Genomic DNA, 6,000 nt, shown 5'->3' on the forward strand with positions numbered 1-6,000 from the left:
AATCAATGTACACCAGCTTCCTTTTACTTGCATGTTTCGTCCTAGAATCCTAGAACGTGTGGAAGCAGAAGCAAGCAAAGCTTAATCTTGTAAACGTAGGTATTCAATCCTGCCATACTCAACACCCTGTATATTACTCAGCACAACAAAAATTTAACACCACTTTACTCTCCTGGAATTAAATTTATTGATAATGTAAACTATCTGCAAGAAAACACTGTAATATTCTAATAATACAAAGGTGAAATAAGCGAAAGCAATGTCTTTTAAAGTACTGTATTAATATTGGGCTTCCCTGGTGGCATAGTGGTTAAGAATCTGCCTACCAATGCAGGGGGACACGGGTTGGAGCCCTGGTCCGGGAAGATCCCACATGCCGCGGAACAACTAAGCCCGTGCACCACAACTACTGAGCCTGTGCTCTAGAGCCCACGAGCCACAACTACTGAGCCCACGCACCACATCTACTGAAGCCCGCGCGCTCTAGAGCCTGTGCTTGGCAACAAGAGAAGCCCTCGCACCGCAACGAAGAGTAGCCCCCGCTCGCCGCAACTAGTGAAAGCCTGCAAGCAGCAACAAAGACCCAACACAGCCAAAAATAATAAATAAATAAAAATAAATTAATTTATTAAAAAATACTATACTAATATCAATAAAAATAATAATATGGTTTTCACTATGGAAAAACTGGCACCAATACGAGAACTACAGTACAAAAACTGCCCCAACAAAATTTCAATATGCCCCCTAGGGGCACTGCTGTGCCCGCTGAGAACTGCTTAGGATTTATCTCTAAGGAAAGGAAAGGCTTTAGATATGGAAATTTATTCTTTTGTTCATGCATTTAACAACTAGTTTTTTGAGCACCAGTGTACGCCAGGCACTGTGGAAGATGCAAAGCTGAGTCAGGCAATATTTCTGTCTTCAAGGAGATTACAGTCTAGCAACCAAGCAAAAAACATGAGCATAAAAACCTCAAGCAAGGTGGGCAGTCAGAAAGATCAAGGAGAAATACATAGAGACCCCTTTAAGGGTATGGACTAATGAATATAAATCTCACCTCTCTCTTCCTCACTCTCCCTCTCCCTCCCTTTTTTCCTTTCTTCCTTTCCTCCCACCCATCCTCCTCCTCCCCCTCCCCCTCCCCCTCCTCTTCTTTAGCATCAGTTTATAGTCACCTTCTTCCCTCTATAAGCTGTCTGCCTGGTTCACTGCCCAGTGCCAGCAGCCCAGAGTCCTCCCAATTTAGGGCCATGCCCAGAGGGCAGTTCTGTCCAGGAAAACAATTTCAACAGCTCAGTGCTGAGAACAGTGCCCTTAGCTGAATTGCTGCCAATTATTTGTATCCTTGTACAAAGCAAGACTGTTATCATCACCACTCAAAAAAACAAAAAAAACAAAAAAACCCAAACACCCCAAAACCAAAAAACTGGTTGTAGACCTAAGCCATATGAATATATGTTTAGCATAGCAGATTGTGCCAGCCCACATAAATCTGTTTAGAGATCATGTTCACAGAGTAACTTGTTTTTATTAAAATAAACTCATTTGTAAAAATTGTAAATATGACTGATTTCAACAGCTGTGTGGCTCCAGAAGTAAGTTTTTTACCCACGGGTCGGCACAATTAGAAGAGTCTAGATTTCTTTATGCATATGTTTTGTGATTTGTCATACACAGTCTGGTGTGGCAAAACTTCAGTACTCTTAGAGATGAGAAGTTGTCCAGCAGGTTTTAAAAAGCACAGAATTTTTGCTATTCAGAGCCACTTCTACCTTTGGAACAGTGAAAAAAAAATATTTGTAGGAAATGAAAAGCTCTGAATCAAAAGTTCTAAGCACTGGTGTCATCTGAAGAGGAATAGACTTCCAACCCTACTTTTTGAAGTTGTTTCCTTCTGTTATTATTTTTCCTTTTTCTACTTTTGGTGAAAAGGTCTTCTGAAAAACATGATACCATGAAACAGATCAGCCAAAAAGACATCAAACTGAGACACTTTTAACTAGAGCTAGGTGAACCTGAAAATTTAGCCCTAGTAAAATACTCCCACTATTCTCTCTAATGGCTACTTTCAAAAGATTTTTTTTTTTTTCTAATTTTTATTTTTTGGCTGCTTTGGGTCTTTGTTGCTGCGTGCGGGCTTTCTCTAGTTGCGCTGATCGGGGGGCTACTCTTCATTGTGGTGCGCAGGCTTCTCATTGTGGTGGCTTCTCTTGTTGCAGAGCACAGGCTCTAGAGCACGCGGGCTTCAGTAGACGCGGTGCGTGGGCTAAGTAGTTGTGGCGCACGGGCTTAGTTGCTCCGCGGCATGTGGGATCTTCCTGGTTCAGGGATCGAACCTGTGTCGCCTGCATTGGCAGGTGGATTCTTACCCACTGCGCCTCCAGGGAAGTCCCTCTAATGGCTACATTCAGAAGGTGAACAAAAACATTCCTGCTTAAAGCTAGTTCAGATTGCACAAACTTTCAAAGTCAATTTAGGGTCAAGTCATTTCCTATTCCTCTTAGTGCTTGTTTTGTGAAAATAATGTAATTGATAAGAACAGTAAAAATAAGTCAATTTTGTTAACAAGTTAGTATTTTGGTAAGTGCCCTCCCCACTCTTCTCCTCCCCTATTTCTGTAACTAGCATAAGTCCATATATAAAGATTATAGATGCAAAGCAAGAAAAACAGGAAAAACTGATTTCCCAGTATTTATTCAGAGAGTAATATGTTGATGCACTTAAAAAAATCATGGTGTCACCTGGGTTGGGTCATTCATTGGTGTGTACTCTATTTCCACCAAAAAGTTAGTGGCTATGTCAACACTACTTCTGCAAAAAAGGTTAAGTGTATTAGTTTTTGACCTAAAATCTTAGGACGCAAATAACTCTAGGGAAACACCCAACTAGAAAGCAATACTAGAGTGAGAACATGCAATGCGTCTGTTTTTGTTTTTTTTTTTCCAATGTAACTTTTTTTAAAAAATAGATCTTTATTGGATTATAATTGCTTCATAATACTGTGTTAGTTTCTGTTGTACAACAAAGTGAATCAGCCATATGCATACATATGTCCCCTCCGTCTTGAGCCTCCCTCCCACCCTCCCTATCCCACCTCTCTAGGTCATGGCAAAGCACGGAGCTGATCTCCCTGTGCTATGCTGCTGCTTCCCACTAGCTATTTTAATTCGGTAGTGTATATATGTCCATGCCACTCTCACTTCACCCCAGCTTCCCCACCCTGCCCCTCTGTGTCCTCAAGTCCATTCTCTATGTCTACGTCTTTATTCCTGCCCTGCCACTAGGTTCATCAGTACCGTTTTTTTTTTTTTTAGATTCCATATATATGTGTTCGCATTGCGTCCCTGTTTTTAAAGTCTTAGCAGAGGAACTTTAATGTGCATGGAAATTATCGGGGCACTTTGTTTAAAATGTAGATTCTCAGACCCTGCTCCCAGGAGTGTCTCATTCATTAGATCTGAGATGAGGCCGTAAATCTGCATTTGACAGGCAGCTGGTGACTCTTATGTGAGTGACCTGTAGATTTTACTTTGAGAAATGCTGAGCTAGAAAAAAGCTTATAATTGGGGAAAAAACTTACTGCATTCTTTTAGAATTAAGGGTTACAAGCTATATCAAAGTCAGTATCTGTCAGTTGTTTTTTGTGTTTTTTGGACTCACCACGCGGCACGTGCGATCTTAGTTCCCCAACCAGGGATCAAACCAGTGGAAGCATGGATTCTTAACCACTGGACTGCCAGGGACGTTCCCCCCCCAAGAGTCAGTATCTCTAAGAAGAGATTTCCATTCCTAAAACTGTCAGTTGGTTGAACATCAACACTGAAAGTGAAATTCTATTTTAGCTATTAAGAAATTTTGGACGCTCCCACCCCCATTGCAAACTTCCATCTTCCAGGAAACCTCATGGCCTGCTAAACTCTGGGCACTTTAGATGTACTATCTCATTTTACCTTCCTGGTGTCTCTGTGAGGTAGTTGGTATTGTTTGCAGTTAACAAAATGAGGAAGCCAAGGTTTGGACAAGTTAATCTGCCCAGACAGTTGCCCAGTAACCTGCAAAGTAAAGTGGGTTTTGAACTCACTCAGACCAATCCTGCAATCTAATGAAGATGCTAAATATAGGGCTTCTCAGAAGGAAGGTAATGCATTGGCCAGGCTACAGTGTGCAGAGGATTTGAGAGCATACACTGGTGTGGAAGTCAGATGCTCTTCTGTTCAGGTCCCCGACCCTCAGCACCAGCAGTTGTTGCTGCATAACAAACCCACCAAAGCTTAGTGGCTTAAAAGTCTAAGGTAATTATTTAGCTCATAACTCTGTGAAGTTGGCTGGGTGGCTCGGCTGATCTTCGCTGGACTCACTCATGCATCCATGGTCAGCAGGTGGGTTGTCCCGGAGCTGCCTGGCCTCATTCATATATCTGTTAGTTGGCTGAGTGTCAGGGGATCATCTAGGGGCTGACTCATCTAGGATGGCCGCAGTCACACCTCCAGTAGTTGGCTGGCTATTGATCACAGGGGTTACTGGACCACATGTGTCTCATCTTTTATTAGAGTAGCCTGGACTCCTTCACATGTACAGGGTTCTAAGAAATCAAGAAGCAGCATTAAGACCTCTTAAGCCTAGCCTCAGAACTGACAATGTCATTTATGCCACATTCTACTGGCCCAGAGCAAGTCACAGGGCCAGCCCAGATTCTACCTCTTGATGACAGCAGCTATAAAGTCACATTGCAAAGGGGGAGGATACAGGAAGGGCAAATAATTGTGGCCATATTTGTAATCAATTTACCACAATAACTATACAACTAAGGGCAGGTTTCTTAACCTCTCTGTTTTTACCCATCTGTTGTCATGCCCTATCTCAAAAGCTGATAGTTCATGCAAAGGGCCTGGCTTATGTTAATTTCTCAGAAAATATTAGCCATGCTGCTGCTGCTGTCCTCTAGGGTTTTTCCAGCCTGAAAGTCTTCTGTATCTGCACAGAAGAGAGATTAGGCTGATTTTTTGGTGGCCCCTCAGGGCAGGGCTTTGGCCTCAAGGTTCTCACTCTTGATTTCATGATGTTCCAGTTAACACTCTTCTGTTTGTGGTACAGAAACCCATTCAAGCTAGCTCCACTAAAGAAGTCAAATCTACTGTTTGTCCCTGCATGTCTCCTTTATCCTCTCCTCCCTCGACTCACCTTTTAAGACTCTTCTAGAATATGGCCCAGCCAAGTGGCCTTGGCCAGGGAGTCCAATATGACTGTTCAACTCTGTTCATTAGAGCTAAATGGTCTGGTTCTCAGTGTTGCAATTCCAAAATCTAAAGAGAGAATCTGATTGGTCCAGCACATCTTTTCTTGAAAGGTCAGCTTAGTCCAATCTGCCATGGCAGGAGGGGTAGGCACTCTTGTGGGGGAAAAGGGCAGCTTTATGTGGGCAACAGAGGCTGTGAGCCAGAAGACACAATGATTCACATTTCCTGGCCTTCTCTAATTAAAACTACCTTCCTATCAAATAGTCAAAGTACCCAACTTCAAGAACCTTACAAAAACCCCGTCTTCTCTCTGAACATCTCTTAATAAAACAGAGGCAGGGTGGCTATTTCTCCCACCCACTCACCAAAAACCTACCACACAGCTTAGCTATAACACAGGTATATTAGTTTGCTACGGCTGCTGTAACAAAGTACTACAGGCTGGGTGGCTTAAACAACAGAAATTTATTTTCTCACAGTTCCAGAGGCTATAAGTCTGAGATTAAGGCGTTGTTAGGGGTGGTTCCTTCAGAGGGCTGTAAGGGAAGGATTTGTCCCAGGTCTCTCTCCTTGACGTGCAGATGACTATCTTCTCCCAGTGTCTTCATATCATCTTCCATCTGTACGTGTCTGTGTTCAAATTCCTCTTCTAAGGACACCAATCATATAGGATTAGGGCCCACCCTAATGACCTCATTTTAATTTAATTCCCTCTGCAAAGACTCTACCTCCAGATACAAATTAGGAGGTACTGGGGTTA

Source organism: Eschrichtius robustus, chromosome 17 (genome assembly GCF_028021215.1).
Source record: "Eschrichtius robustus isolate mEscRob2 chromosome 17, mEscRob2.pri, whole genome shotgun sequence".
Classification (NCBI taxonomy): domain Eukaryota; kingdom Metazoa; phylum Chordata; class Mammalia; order Artiodactyla; family Eschrichtiidae; genus Eschrichtius; species Eschrichtius robustus.